The sequence below is a fragment of the Sturnira hondurensis genome, unplaced genomic scaffold, assembly GCF_014824575.4.
Source record: "Sturnira hondurensis isolate 20B ecotype Veracruz unplaced genomic scaffold, ASM1482457v3 Scaffold0024805, whole genome shotgun sequence".
Classification (NCBI taxonomy): domain Eukaryota; kingdom Metazoa; phylum Chordata; class Mammalia; order Chiroptera; family Phyllostomidae; genus Sturnira; species Sturnira hondurensis.
Window position 1 is genome coordinate 5,530,398 of NW_028097436.1, and position 16,230 is coordinate 5,546,627.

Below are 16,230 nucleotides of genomic sequence, written 5' to 3' on the forward strand. Positions count from 1 at the left end.
TGGGTTTCCTACCTCCTGCTTTGTTTGCATTTCTCTAGTTTGGTGGAGAGGAATTTTGTTTTTGTAATATTGCAAATCTTATTATGTCCGAGGCCACTGGGCCCTCAGACATTTTGGATTATAGCAGGTTGGCAAAAGAATGCCTCCCTGAGCATAGATACATTTAAACAAACCTTTCCAATGGTTCAATTTCCATGAAGTTTTTGTCTTTCTTGTAGGAGAAAAATCAAGTGAGGCCTGTGTATCAGGGAGGAAGAAGTGCTCAGCTGTGTTCATTGTCAAGGCTGATCAGTCAATATGCTAAATGTCAATGCTGAAATGCCAGAAAGAATGAGCAGGAAAGACTGAGCACTGCACCTGGCAATATGAAGGTCTGTGAGCACTGTGACCAGAGCCGTTTTCATAGAATAATGGGGGCAAAATGGAGTGGGTTTAGGTGACAATGGGATCAGAGGAATTGCAGAAAGTGTCTGGTGAAGTTTTGCTACAAAAGAAGAGCTTTGAAAATTATTTTTTCCCCTGTGAAGTTTTGACAGCGTGTCCCTGAATATATTTCCTTCAACAAGACAGGTAATTCTCTCCCGGGCTAGTCACATTCCTGTAACTACTCTAGTGTGCTCTAACTTATTACCACCTGGTGGCACCTATAGGTATGACAGATTCAGTTTAAAAAAAAGTCTACTCTTTCCAGTTAGCCAATAGTATAATGAGAGTCTTAACTACAGCTATTGGTTGAGAATTTGTGACAACTAATACGTTTACTGACTTGAATTGTGCAGAAACCCTGAATTCTCCTTTTAACTCATTCACCATGAAAATTACCAGAAGAAAGTTACTTAACTTCCCATATACCAGTATATGTATGTATGTGTGTGTATTTGTATATAATATATAATGTGGGTACATAAATATGTGTATAAATATATTATATATAATTTCTTTCATTACTAAAATGAGGGTTAAAAGTATACCTATACTTAGGTATTCTTTACCTAAGAATTCTTTGTTCTTGCAGCAGCAAGAACAAAAAATATACTTAATAAATAGTTTAAGGCTTAATGAACAAATATGATATAAATTCAAGGCATCACTAATCTATTTACATTTTTATCTATTACATTTAATTCTACTTATTAATGCTTAGTGAAAAAATCTCATTTTACTTTGCTAAAGTCAAAATAACCAATTTTTAAGCTATTGTCTGCTGGAAGGTCTAAATTTGAGAATGAATGGATTTACTTAGGCTTTACTAAGAGCCTTGAATTTTAAAAGCCTTACAGTTTATATATAATAAGGATCGAAACCCCCCTCTATTTGTAGATAGAGTGTGTATTTCAAAGTAATATCATACTGGCTATTTGCTTGACATTTCTGAAAAGAGCTTAAGTACAAGAAGAAATGAAGAGCAGTGAGAATGGAAGGAAGCATTGAACAGTATTATTATTCAGCTCAGTTCTTACCTCCTACTTCTGTATGCTGTTTTTAGTAGTAGGAACTGTCTTTAGTGTTACTTTGCATTTTCATGTGGAGGGGAGGAAAGTATCTTTATTCTTTATAGGACAAAGGGGTTAGCATGATGGGAGAGTCAGGGTTCATTTTGCTCTATTTCAGAATCACTCTCCAGCTCCCCTGGGAAGGATGCCTGACTTCTCTGCTCTGCACGCACACTTCCACTCCATTTGTCCACTGTGCTACGTTCAGGGCTGTAGCTTCAAGCAGGTGGCAGCTCATTATTACTTCAGTCCAGGGTCATGAATAAGGTAAATTTATAGGCAGTCAGTTTTCCAGATTAAATTCATCCTCAGCATGAGTTTGATACTGAAAAATACAAAATGCTTCAGGCTCCTGGCCCTGTCACAGGAGCATAATCAGATTCTACATCAAGTTCACTTACCCTCCTGCCCACTGAACAGGTCACATTCCTGACTGGGGCCTTTCCTGTGTGATAATGTTTCATGTGAGCCGGTAGGTGCATATTTTGGAACATTGACTTTGACATTATTTAGTATAGGGTTAAGCATAATGCCAGGGCTACTATGTAAGAACAAAACAATAGAAAACTATTCCTCCATGGTTTCTACTTCTTTACCAGGAGTCGCTATTTCTAAATATATTAAATAGTTGATTTATTTTGAATATTTTATGTATAATAACAAGGGCTAATTTTATTTACAATGGTAATAATGTATTCATTTTAATCATTAAATTTTAGCAGATTAATTAAATATACTCCCATATTAATAGAGAGAAATTATGGAAAGGGAATTTAGTATACATGGAAAACTACTATGGTAATACTGATCATTTTGTGGGTTTTGAGGATGTCCTAGAACAGGTGGCAATACTGAGTCAAATTATATCTGTATGGATTCTTTTTATTATTGCCTGAGGTGCAGTGAAGATTTGTTGGAAAACATTCATAAAGTGCATGAAGTGCTTTTAACCCAGACAGAACAAATAGTTTTATCACACTAATTTCAGTCTGATCTCACCTAGAATAAACATTTCAAATTAAGCAGTTGACAGCAAATGTTACATTCAGTAACCAGTGTTTATTGGGTATTTGCTGTGTAACAGGTACTGTAGTATATTTTATCTCATTCACGCTTCCAAGAAATCCTCTTAGGGAGGTCCCTTAGAAGATAATGTGAGTAAGAAGCTAAGTAGCTAATCCAGCATTGTACTGATAATGGGAGGTGGAACCAGAACTCAAACCTGTGTGTCTACCTTCCAAGTCCATACAGTTGACCACCAAGCTCTGTGACCACGCTAGGTAGTGAAAGGATGAAGCAATGTTTCCTGCCTTTAAGCATCCCACAATGTGAAGGAGAGATGGACGGATAAATATGGAAATGATATCAATGTGGTATAGTGAGAACTGTAGATGGATATACAAAATGACATGTGAGCATAGAGGCAGGAGGCAGCAGTTGTGTCTGAGTAAATCAGGTGGAGGTTCACAGAAGTGAAATCTTAGGCACAAAAGAAAAGAGGGGCATTTGAGGCTAAGAGCCTCAAGGTAAGTAAAGAGACACCAAGGAGGAAAAGACATTAGGCCACTGTGGAACTCCTGCAACATTCTGTACTGGAGTAGAGGTGCTTGTGGCAAGAGCACAGGAATTCAATATGGCAATGCTCTGGACTTACTCTGTTGAATAACTGAATATCAAAATAGCCTGGAGAGTTCATGGAGTATAAGTTAGAGGTTAAGTGACTAAGACAGGACTTGCAACTTGCTAAGTTTTAAGCTAGATCTATTTCTCTAGTTATTTTAATCACTTTGTCAGCATCCTTCAGACCACATTCTTTCTTTAGATATTTTGTCTCAGGTCAACAACTCTGTGTGCATTTCAGCTAATGCCTCATTATTATGCTAACTGTATTTTCTTTGTTGGAAATCTGTATTACAGAGTGTTACTATATATGGCAGAGCATGATTTGGCCTTGCTGAACTTTGGGCCATTACCAGTGGCTTCGGATCGAGCAGGGTTATTTTGAGGTTATACAGTAACACTACAAAGGATTGAATTATTTATGACTTTAATATTTACCAGTGTTTCTAGCTCAAGATCCAGTATGCCACTGAATAGTATCTGTCAACATAACACTGCATCTGTTCCATTTGTTGATGACTGATAAAACAAAACAGTTTGAGTTGCTGCTGTGAACTCTGTACGGGGTGAGTTTCTTCCCAAAGTATTTCAATAATATGAATAGTATTTTTGCAATAAATATTTAGAATGTTTATAACAAATAATAATATTTATTCTGATACTAATTAGTACCAATCATAAGGGATGTATAAAATTAACATATGTATCTATGCTATATTACTATATTTACTAATTTTATTTTTGCGTAATAGACTGACTTGGAGAAATAAGTGTCTTCTTCAAATACTAGTTGTAAGCCCTAGCTACATTTCTGTAAAAAATTAGGGTCTGGTCTAACATATTTTTCAAATATTATGAGTGAATACCTCTCTTCTTATTATACATACCTTCAACAAAGTTTAAGAAAATGAATATTAGTTATTATGAGAGAAGAGGTAGATGAAATATTTTTAAATTCTTCTTTTTAGAAAGCATTTGAAAAATAAATATATCGATAATTTTACAGAATTAAACCGTAGAGATGGGAAGTAGTTTAGAGTTCAATTTTAATCATTTAAAAATATTTTTCAAAACTGTAAACATCAAAAACATCAACCCTAAAATGGGTTTTCATTACTTTATAGTAAGTAATGCAGCATAGGGCATTTCTGGGGAATAGTTCTAGGAAATGGGCCATCTTACAGTATTAATTATTTTTCCCAAGAGACAATGTTACATCTGGGAGTTGCATTACTGACCAAAAATTCAACATAAAACAAATTACAGATATGTCCACTAATGCTGTGTAAAAGTAAATATTGAGTCACAGAACTGCCTAACAAAAATAATGCAAATCAGGTGCCTAGCACAGTGCCTTGCACCTGTGCACATAGGCAATCTATACCTGTTAGTTTCTCAAAGCCCAGGTTCTCATTACTTTGGCTGCTGAACATATTACCCCATAACTTAATGCCTAAAATAATAATAGTCACTTATGCTCTCTCATGGTTCCTGTGGGTCAGAAACCAAATATCAGACAGGGCCCTGCAGACTCAAGTGCTCTCTGCTCCATGATGTCTGAAGCCTCCACTGGAAGAGACAAATACTGAAGTACTTTTCTCCAGTGGGCTGTGAGTCAGTGGAATCATCTGAAGGTTCATTCACTCACATGTCTTGAAGCTGTTGGTGGTTATTGGTCGGGAGCCTAACTAAGGCTGTTGGCTGGAACATCTGTCTACACATGACCTCTCTGTATGGCCTGGATTTCCTTACAACAGCGTGGTTAGGGTCCAAGAACAAGCATAAGATACATGAGGAGAGAGAGAAAGAGAAGAGAAGAGAAGAGAAGAGAAGAGAAGAGAAGAGAAGAGAAGAGAAGAGAAGAGAAGAGAAGGGAGGGGAGGGGAGGGGAGGGGAGGGGAGGAAAGAGAAGTTACGCTGAAGCTGTTGTGCCTTTTGTGATCTCTAGCTTAAGAAATCAAGCAGCCTTACTCCTGCCACATTTCAATGGTCAGCTACAGAGATCCAAAGATAGGAACATCAACCTCTCCTCAATGGGGGCATGTAATGTCATACTGTAAGAAGAGCATATGGGATATGGTATAAATTGGTGCAGCCACCTTTGAAAATACAATTTGCCAACCCACCAATAATTTTAAATAATAAAACTACATTTGAAATCAGAAATTAGGAGAGTCCAACTGACTTTATAATGCAATTATTTGGAGATCTGTTGGTAACTGTCCGGCCTGGTTTTAGAAACCCCCTATGGCTAAAGCTGAGTAAAGGACCTTGGGACCATAAGCCACTAAGCAGACAAATTTTATCTTCTTGGTGGGGGCACCGCCTCTGCCTTCTTTACTTTACCCTGATTGGCCCCAGGAGGATGACTGGTTAGCCAATGATGTGTAAGATTTCTCAAAGGAGAAATGACCTAAGACAGGCATGGTTGTGAAGGGGCTCTCAGGGAAGGATTTGGGGGCCTATAGAAAAAGGAGGTGATAGACCTTCATCCCTCAGCTTTGACATAGCCTGAGTCCTCATTCTCTCGGTGAGAAGTCTCCTAATCTTTTGGCTACCTTACTTCCCCTACCTAACTTAAACCAGAAACAATGCCAGAGGGTAGTACAGCCCTGGGCAGAAACAGGAGGTTCCATGGGGTGACTTGGCCTAAGAAAGAATGCATAAGGTCCTGTGAAGCCTGCTTTACTAAGAGTGCCCTCAATTTTCTGATAAGGGTCCAAGCATGAAATGAGTTGTTTCCCAACATTTTATAGCCCTTTAGCTAACTGACCCTGACTCAGAATAAGCCCTCATAGTTCTTTGTATGTTATCTATTGTTTGATCATTACTGCCTGACAATGATTAATGAACTTTACCTGTATTCCTGTGCAAATTTAACCCAATAAAACCCCATTGAGGAACAGACTCAAGGCTCTTCTCCTTTGAGAGATTGGCCACCTTTCCTCCCCAAGCAGATCACGTCTTGGTAGATTTATTCTCATCCGTGGCAGATGGTGGGGGGACCCTGTGGGTGGAGCCCTCCCCCAGAGATCCAACCCTCTGAAGAAAAAAACAGAGTCCCAGAAAAGTAAATAATCTGAGTGGGGCCATTCACCGGTTATTCTAGTTTCAGGAGTTAAACTCATGTTCACTGAATCTCAATTCTGTAGTAATTTGCCATAATGATATTCCATAAAATGTGTCTGAGTTTGTTCATTGATTAGAAAAGGGGCTTAAAGTATTTAAAACTATCCATCAGTGTTAAAAACATTTTACATATGAGAAAGCTCAATTATTGAAACTAATCTTGTGGAAGGATGTTTCCCAGCTGTAGTTAAAAATGTATAGGAGTGTCTGATAAACAGGCTGGCCCGTGACCTCCCTGATATAGACTTGCATGAGCTGGAAGAATAGGGCAGAATTAGCAAGACAAAAGAAAGGACAGAGTGCCTGTTCTCCAACCCTGGGTCCTACACTTTCTCGTTTGAGCTTTAGGGAATCTGAGAGCTTACACAAAAGCTGTTTCAGAAGGAATGTGTGAGACTCACAGAATAAGCAGACACGCTTTGGGTTCCAGGTGACTCCAAGTATATCCAGGATCGTGAGAGGGGCAATCCCTGTTTTATACACAGGGCATAGTGGAGGGAACACACATGTTTGGCATACTGAGGTGTTGCAGGTTTGGGGTTGTTAGTAAACAATCACCTAGACGGAGAAACACTATGTTTAGAGAGGTCATGGGGCAATTATAACGTCCAAGTACTATTCTCCAGTGGGTTTTGAGTCAGTGGATAGAAACAAGAGGGCAGAGGAGAGACTGTTGAGGACTCTTACTGCTCGTGTGTCACGCAGCTTCTGAGAAATCCTTGCAAAACTAGGATTAGTTAGGCAGGATGGGGGACACTGACACAACGATGAAGCCCTATAGTTATGTTGTGAAGAGCGACAATAAAACTGCCATATAGATACTGATGCAGTCTCATTTGAACCCATAAATAGTTCAGGTCTGTGAAAAATTTGGATCGTACTAATAAACTATCTGTAATTAAAAAAGAATTAGCAATGATTTTATTTGACTTAAAATTTTGAAGGGTATTTGGATACATGATTTGGATAACTTATGTCTAAAACTGAACTGTTACCCTTTCTTCCCTTCATTCTGAGTTATGCAGAAGCATTATAAAATTATTCCTCACCAGTTTAAAAACATCGCTGAAGTATCTAACCACTTGAAAACATCGTTATAGGGTTTTTGTTGTTGAAATTTAGAAATCCACAGCCTCTTCAACCTGCTGTCCTGTTTATATTTTATTCTTTGCTGTTCCCAGAACCCTCACCTCTCTTTTCTCACTTCCAAGACTTCTTTTTCCACCCCTAATCCAAGGCAGCTTTAGTGTACAAAAATCACAACGCAGTGGCAGTGGTGTGTGCAAGTGGAATGGGAGTGAATAGGTAGTGGAAGACAGATAACTTATCAGAAATGTAGGTTCACCCCCTGGCTCTGCCAATGATCAACTATGCAAATTTGGGCCTGTCTTCATCTGTAAAATAGGGACATACACGCACGCACACACACACATACACTATCCCTAATAGGTCTGTTGGTATGGTTAAGTGAGCTAATACAAAGAAAGGTATGAGGCACACTTTAAGAACCTAGGTCACAAGAGTCTGAGCCAAGATTTCCAAAAAATAGCACTAACTAAATGGAGCCCACCCACCCAACATTTTCTGTGTGAGCTGATCTGTGTCTCAAGGGCTTTCTCCAGAAGTAGAGCACTGATGTTAGTTGAATAGTTTTGAATAAGCAGAGGGGTAAAAACAAACAAACAAAAACAAAGCTTTGAAAAACAATAACCAATCTTTTATTTATTATTGAGACATATTAGGCATAAAAGTGAATGGGAACAAGCTTTATATGCCCTGGGATTAGAAAATTCCACTTGTAAATCCTTTATAGCAAAACTTATTAGAAGTAATTCCCAGCTAGTCATTTAGTCCTGGAAAGCCAGGGGGGATTTGGACTGTGAGAACAAACTCTGAAAGCCCAGCTGAACTTCTTTGGTCCACGGACAGACATCCCATCAATGTGCAAAATGTCAGCTACTGCTCCTACAGCTGGTGAGTAGTGATTTAAAGAAAGAAAAGTCTACCATATGAATGGGAAAATAACATGGAAGGCATTGCTTGGATCAGTGCTACAGCAAGCGTGACAGGAATGGATGGAGGAAAATTAAATAATTGATCCTTGGCACCAAGTTATGGTTAAGGATTTTACAGAAAGGAGAAGATGTTAAATATAATGCAGTTTTCCCTAAATTTAGTCATTCAGAAGCCACCCTCACAATTTTGACAAATTCACATACTTCCTGTATTATTGTTTGCTTCATTTTTTTAACAGAGCCACTTAAAAAAATCTTATACATATTTAGACAGGAAACTTTATTCACTACTATAAGTGGAAAAGCAAAATACCTTTGCACAAATAGGAAGTAACTATAAAAATGAAAAGAAAACAAAGCAATGTTATTAAAGTATAGTTAAATATTGTTATGTACATAGGATTTTGACCTTAAGGCAGGTCTGCTGTATTTTTCATTAAAATTGGAGGTTGGCAGGTGTTAGAGAGATGTTGGACATACTTGCTCCAAATTGGTATCTCTCCCCTTTGGAGCCTTTAGAAAAACTGAGAGAGATTTGGAAAGGGGGCAACTTTCTTACTCTGTGAATGATTCAATAAATATGTATTAAGTCACTGCTATTTAATACTATGTCTACAAACATAAGTGTTTATGATAGAAATAATACAAATTTAACAATAGAACTCTAGAATGATCTCCATCTCCACTTGTACCGTTTACTGGGATTGGCAAATTGGTTACGAGGGTGGTCTGACTGTTAGACCTGCATTTAAGTCACAGCTTTGTAACAAGGTCACAGCTGTCTCGAAAAAGTAATTTCAGGACTATAATCCCATTCCCTCATTTTTATTTAAGATAATCTTTAGCACATTTAGTAAGCTTTATTGTGATGATTATGTTAATGGGAATATGAGGTCTGTCCAGAAAGTATCCAGCCACATACTATGAAAAATAAGACATTGATTGAAGCAGATACAAGATACAAGAAACATTGTACATACGACAAAGATGCCTCAGTCTCCTTCAAAGTAGGTAGCTTGGGACCTCACACAGTTCTCCCAATCACCGCCAGCAGTCCCATCATATTTTCCCGAATCTCGCTGATGGTCTGAAATCTCTTCCCTTTCAAGGGTGATTTCAGCTTTGGGAAAAGCCAGAAGTCCCAGGAAGCCAAGTCTGGGCTATAGAGGAGCTGAGTCACCTGGGTGATTTGATGTTTTCCTAAAAATCTCTGAATGAGATGTAATGCATGAGTGGGTGTGTTGTGGTGATAAAGTTGCCAATCACCAGGTGCCCTTAGCTGTGGCCTTCTGAATCATTCAGATAGTTTCCACAGAGGAATGTCCAAGCTTAACTCAAAGTTTGATGCAGATACATTGTTCTACTTGCTCAGTCATTTTGAATGTGGCAGCCACACAGTACACATGCTCAGTCAATGGCGTCCACTGCCTCTACTGACTAGTACAGTGAAATCATCATTTTTCACACATGTGTATTCCAGTCCACTTTCCTTGGCTGCTAGGTTACGTCGATGTTGTGCAAACCATTCTCGTTACATTAAAATGGTTGGACTTTTTTCTGGAGAGACTATATATATAGATACACACACACACACACACACACACACATATATATAATATTTCTAATACTTCAGGAGAAGTAAAGGAAGAAATATTCTATAATGAAATGTAGCTAACATACTGAAAGAAATGTAGCTAATATACTTTTTATATTGAATTTTTCTTTTCTTTCATGCACTTCATTGTGAAACATTAGTTCTAAAATTAATTCAAATCAGTTAAGTATTATCAGTGAGCTAAAAAGTGTTAAATGCCAAAGAGCAGGAACAAATAGCAGTGATTGAGTTCCAAGGAAGGTCCGAAGAAGGGATGCATGTTAGGCTGGGTGTTAGCAGTAAGTGTTGAAGAGAGTAAATTATTTCTATATATTTAGACTACAGTAATTGTGAGGAAAGTGAGGAAATATCAGAAGTAGTCTCAGCAAATTTTATTAAGTATGAAAATTACACCAAGAGTCTACAAAGATTTTGGGGGGACCATTTTTCACTTCTCTTAAAAACACATAATCCTGTGCACTGTATCAGAACACAATGTGAACACAAAATACATGTTCTCTGTCCTAAATAGCTCAACAGCTAACTTCAACTGCTCCACGGATTATGGTGAGATTCAGTGCTTTAAGTGAATTAAAGGAAATGAGTAAAATAAATACAGTTTAATTTTGTGATGTGAAAGCAAAACAGGCCATTTCCTCTTGTGCATACTTACGAAACTTGTACATGTTGGGTTGTTGGAAAATGACTGTCAGTGATTTTTATTTAAATAAAAGTGAATACGTGAAAGTTGAAATGTATCCAAATGATACATTAAATTTTGATGATTCATCTTTTAAGTGGGTGCCACTATCATTCTTTTACATTATAGGAACTTCAGGTGATTTAAAATATTACATAATAAAATTTTAATTTGTATGTATTTCGAAGGAATATAGCTGTGACAGATACCTTTTAGCATGTCTGCTCAAGTAAATGCCCCCTTAACTGCCTGTATAAAATGTGTCCCCACCCTCTGACCGTGTTGACTGAACCCTGTGGTGGGCTCCCTACCCATCCCATGCCAGAGTGCTTCTGATATTTCCCTTAGGAGTCAAGAGTGAGAGTCCTTCTGAGGGCTGGAACGATAACATACAAACTCAGGAGATAAGGCAATACTTTCTTACCTTGCATACTGTCATGCAAACTGGGAAGTAAAGAGTAAAAAGATATACAAGGAGCAGCAGAGATGTCAAGATGGAATTTTGTGTGGGAGTCCAGTGGCTTTCAGCTATTGCTCCCCCTCCTTCTTAAGGTCCAGTACTTTTCTGCTCTTGGGGTCTATATGACCCTCTGTATCTTTATAGATTCTACTTCTTTTTGCTTAAGTTAGTTGCTGTTGAAAACAAAGAGCACTACGACAACATCAGTTGCATTTCAGTGATATATCAAAACCACTTAATATAGACTTGGAAATGTTCAGTGAAATATAAAGGATATTTGAAGTGCTCATCGACTTACAAGAAGTGATTAAGTAAAAAAAATATGCAGGATACCTAGGTCAAGTAAAGTATTAAACTGAAGAAACAGTATTTCAAAAATATAAATATAATTTATGCCAAATAACAAAGAGAAATAACATAAACCAGAATATAAAACACATATCATGAGAAATGTTACAGTAGTTAGACAATAAAATCCTTAACAAGTATAAAAGAATCTTCAAATTTATATAATACCAACATTATTGCACATTTACGTGAAACTCCAAGGCTGCATAGAATAAAAGAAGTCATGTTCTTACTGGTTCTGTATGTATTTTTACAAGAGTAATACATGCTAATTTTGGAAAGCACACATTCATTTAAAGGACATAAAAAAGCAACACTAATTTAGGCGTATGTTTTCTCAGTCTTTATTTGTAACTCATTTTCCAGTATTTACGTCCAATTATACTCATGTTCTGTTATATTTTGTAGCAGTTGACAAAAACCACAGTTGTTAGGGTTGTTGGTGATGTGGGCTGTGAAAGAATTCACAAAGAAAAGAAAGTGCAAAGAGCAAAGTTTTTACTTTACTGTCCAAGAGGAAAGAGGGGTTTGGTGTGGAGAGATACACCAGCCATGAGGGGTGGGGGGCTTTGAGCTTCAATTGGCTGTTTGGGGCAGCCATAGAGCAGGATGTTTCAGTTAGTCTTGTATAGGCTGCAGCTGGTTTTAATGTTACAGTTGGGTGCAGGGTCTGGTGGTTGCAGTTCAGCATGTCCTGTTTCGTAAGTTCCAGGAGCCTCTGCACCTTCAGGGTGCTTTGAGTAATTTCCTAGTCTTGAGGATAGAAGCTCATAAAACAAGAGTCAGTCTTGCTTTATGGGATCCAGCTAGCTCTGGCAAGGAGGGCCTGAAAAGGAGGCTTTTTTTTCCTATTATTTACCTCTCTGTTTCTTGAGATGGATTTATTCTTAACGACCTGGCTCTGTCCTGGTTCTGAGGAGTAGGGACAAAGTTCTCTTCTGGAACTGCTTCAGGTGGGCTGTGCACATAGAGTTGCCCCTGCCTGTGGATCTGGGTATGGGTCATTAGGAGGGAGAGGGTAGAACTAGGTAGACTGAAAGGTGAGGGTTGTGGCCAGAGGCTGTTTGTGGAGGGAATCTCCCAGATCCTGAACACTCCACTGAATGAAGAATGTGAGGTATTTGAGGAGACAAGTCCCAAAAGTGAGAATAGAAAAGGCTACTATAGGTCCTATAAAGGGAGTTAACCAGGAAAAACCAGGACTCGATATTGGTCTTAAAATTCCAAAAGGGAGAGGCGAAGTAGGTTAATTCTGTGTGACTGACATTGGATCAGCAGCTCTCAATAATTCCAAGTCAAGGGATGAAAGAAAAAATGAAACGTTACCTTGAAATGAAACTAGAAAAATTAGTATTTAATTCAGTTTGTTGGTGACAATTGAACATTGTGATTTCCACTGAAACACAACTTCTCTCTCTAAAATTACCCTCATTTTTATTCAAGAGAATGCATGAAGTCCAGTTTCAATTTGGCATGATTATTTGCATGAACACAAGAATAGTAATTGATCATATAGGTTCTTCCAAATCTGCTTTGCTGGAATTTCATAGGCAACCTTCAGACTGAGCTTTAGTCAGCCCTTCAGGGCACAGAAGCCAAGCCACACAGTTGCCGTATGGCTTTGGCTGCAATACCAAAGGTTCGGGTGGATTCTTCAAGTTCTTGAGGTCCCCCAAATGTCCAGAGTTTCTTTCCTTGCCATCTTTCAGGAAAGCAATCTTTGTTCATCACCTAGAGAGACCACCATGAACCATGTAACTACCAAGGAACCAGGTTATTTCTCCAAGGGACTCTTATTGGCTCTTATTGATTCAAATATCAATCTTAACTTCTTGAGGCTTTGTGGTAACATCCAAAATCCAGACATGACTGTTTTGATCATAACATTTCAGAAAAAGACTTGGATAACAAAACCACATTTGGAAATTGGTGCTACTGTAAACAGAATAGATTCTTACTGGATTTATGCAAACAAACATATACCCATGAAAAAACACTCACTCATTAAGAGATGGTAAATTCTGGAGGGATTAGGTATGGAGAAAAATACAAATGTTTCCATATTGCTTATGCAAGTATAATTTACAAATCGTTCAAGGAGAAAAACATGTTTCTTTATATCTGGAAAATAAAAAGTTTTAAAATTAGCAATATTTTTAATCAATTTTTGTCTTGATGATTTGCCTGCATTTCCATGAATACAGTTATTCCTTAGGGTTCCATAAATCTTCATTTAATTCAAAGACATGATCTCCTTATACCTGTAATTTAAAGTAAGTCAGAAGTCTTTGCATGAACCTTACCAAAGATACATTTGCAAATGCGTTAGAGTAAAACAATGACTATTTATAAATGACAAAATTTAAAATGACATGGTTATAGATTTGATTATAATGCAATTGATGGAGAAGTTTTCTTCTTTGTAAGACATAACCTCCCAACATAACAATTTTTTGGTAAGTAATAATTACTATGAAATGAAAGAAAAGAATAATATAAAGCTCATTTTTTAGATTTAACACACAATCTCAATATATATAAAGACCAAACAGTATGCAAGATTTTAAAACATTGTATAGGACTTATGGGAAGTGTGAACTGAGCATTGGAAACAATTAATAAATTCCCAATGTTTGGGTTATAAAGACCCAGAGTACCACTGCTTAATATCCCCACAAGGGAACCATCATCTTTGGCATGTCTTGTGAAAAGATTATAATATAACAACACTGAAGAAAGAAATCAAGGAAGACACAAACAAATGGAAACATATACTGTGTTCATGGATTGGAAGAATTAACATCATCAAAATGTCCATACTACCCAAAGCAATTTACAGATTTAATGCAATACCTATTAAAGTGCCAATGGCATATTTCACAGACATAGAACAAACATTTCAAAAATTTATATGGAACCATAAAAGACCCCGAATAGCAGCTGCAATTTTGAGAAAGAAGAACAAAGTAGGAGGGATTACAATACCTGATATCAAACTGTATTACAAGGCCACTGTAATCAAAACAGCTTGGTACTGGCATAAAAACAGGCATATAGACCAATGGAATAGAACAGAGAGCCCAGAAATAAACCCAAATCTCTACAGTCAATTAATATTCGACAAAGGGGGCAGTAACATAAAATGGAGTAAAGATAGTCTCTTCAACAAATGGTGTTGGGAGAACTGGACAGCCACATGCAAAAAAATGAAACTCGAGCACCAACTTACACCATACACCAAAATAAATTCAAGGTGGATAAAAGACTTAAATATAAGCTGGGAAACCATTAAAGTCCTAGAGGAGAGCATTGGCAGGAAAATCTCAGATATTCCACGCAGCAATATTTTTACTGATACGTCCCCTAGAGCAAGGGACATAAAGGAAAGAATAAACAAATGGGATCTCATCAAAATTAAAAGCTTCTGCATGGCTAAGGAAAACAGTATCAAGATAAAAAGAGAAGCAACAGCTTGGGAAAACATATTTGCCAATGATACCTCAGATAAAGGTTTAATCTCCAAAATATACAAAGAACTCACTCGACTCCACTCAAAGAAGACAAGCAACCCAATCAAAAAATGGGCAGAGGACTTGAACAGACATTTCTCCAAGGAGGACATACAGAGGATCCAGAGACACATGAAAAGATGCTCGATATCACTAGCTATCAGAGAGATGCAAATTAAAACCACAATGAGATACCACTTAACACCAGTCAGATTGGCTATCATAAACAAAGAAACAAACAACAAGTGCTGGAGAGGTTGTGGGGAAAAGGGGACTCTAGTTCACTGTTGGTGGGATTGCAGACTGGTACAACCACTATGGAAAACAGTATGGAATTTTCTAAGAAAACTAAAAATGAATGTGCCTTTTGACCCAGCAATTCCACTGTTAGGAGTATATCCTAAGAACCCTGAAGCACCAATCCAAAAGAACCTATGCACCCCGATGTTCATAGCAGCACAATTTACGATAGCCAAGAGTTGGAAGCAACCTAGATGCCCATCGGTCAATGACTGGATCAAAAAACTATGGTACATTTACACAATGGAATTCTATGCTGCAGAAAGGAAGAAGGAGCTCCTACCCTTTGCAACATCATGGATGGAACTGGAAAGCATTATGCTGAGCGAAATAAGCCAGGCGGTGAAAGACAAATACCATATCCCATATCACCTTTAACAGGAATCTAAACAACAAAACAAACAGGCAAGCAAAATGTAACCAAAGACACTGATATACAGAATGTGCTGACAGGGTCCAGAGGAGAGAGGGGAGAGAATCACAGGGGAAAAGGGGATGGACTCACATGAACAAGTATAAAGGACACATGGACAATAACTAAGGGTGGGGGACGGAAATGGGAGAGAGGTGGGGAGCACTGGGGGGCAGGGCTGGGAATACAAGACAGAAAACTGTACTTGAACAAGAATTAAATAAAAATTAAAAAAAAGAAAAGAGTATAACATAACATTGTTGTAAAACAAAGAAATGTGTTTTGAAATACATAGTAAAGACTTTTAAAAAAATTAATTAAATTTAAAACTGGTTTTGATACAAAATAATTTGTCGAAACCACAGGATACTACTTAATTTTTATCGGTATTTAATTTTTTTAGACCAATATAAGTTACCCTAGTTATGCAATCTGGAGGCAGAAAACATACCACATGCAATATGCAGACAAACACATACTACATAAAGAGCACACACCTGAAGACAGACTGCATAAAGACCATACAATAATTTGAATTACTAATTTTTGTAGAGAAAGCACAAGATTTTTCTCATTTGCTTTTGACAACTTTTAAGAAGACTGGGAAAGGGGCTAGAAGGCCCTAAATACCAAGGAAGAACACCCGTTGA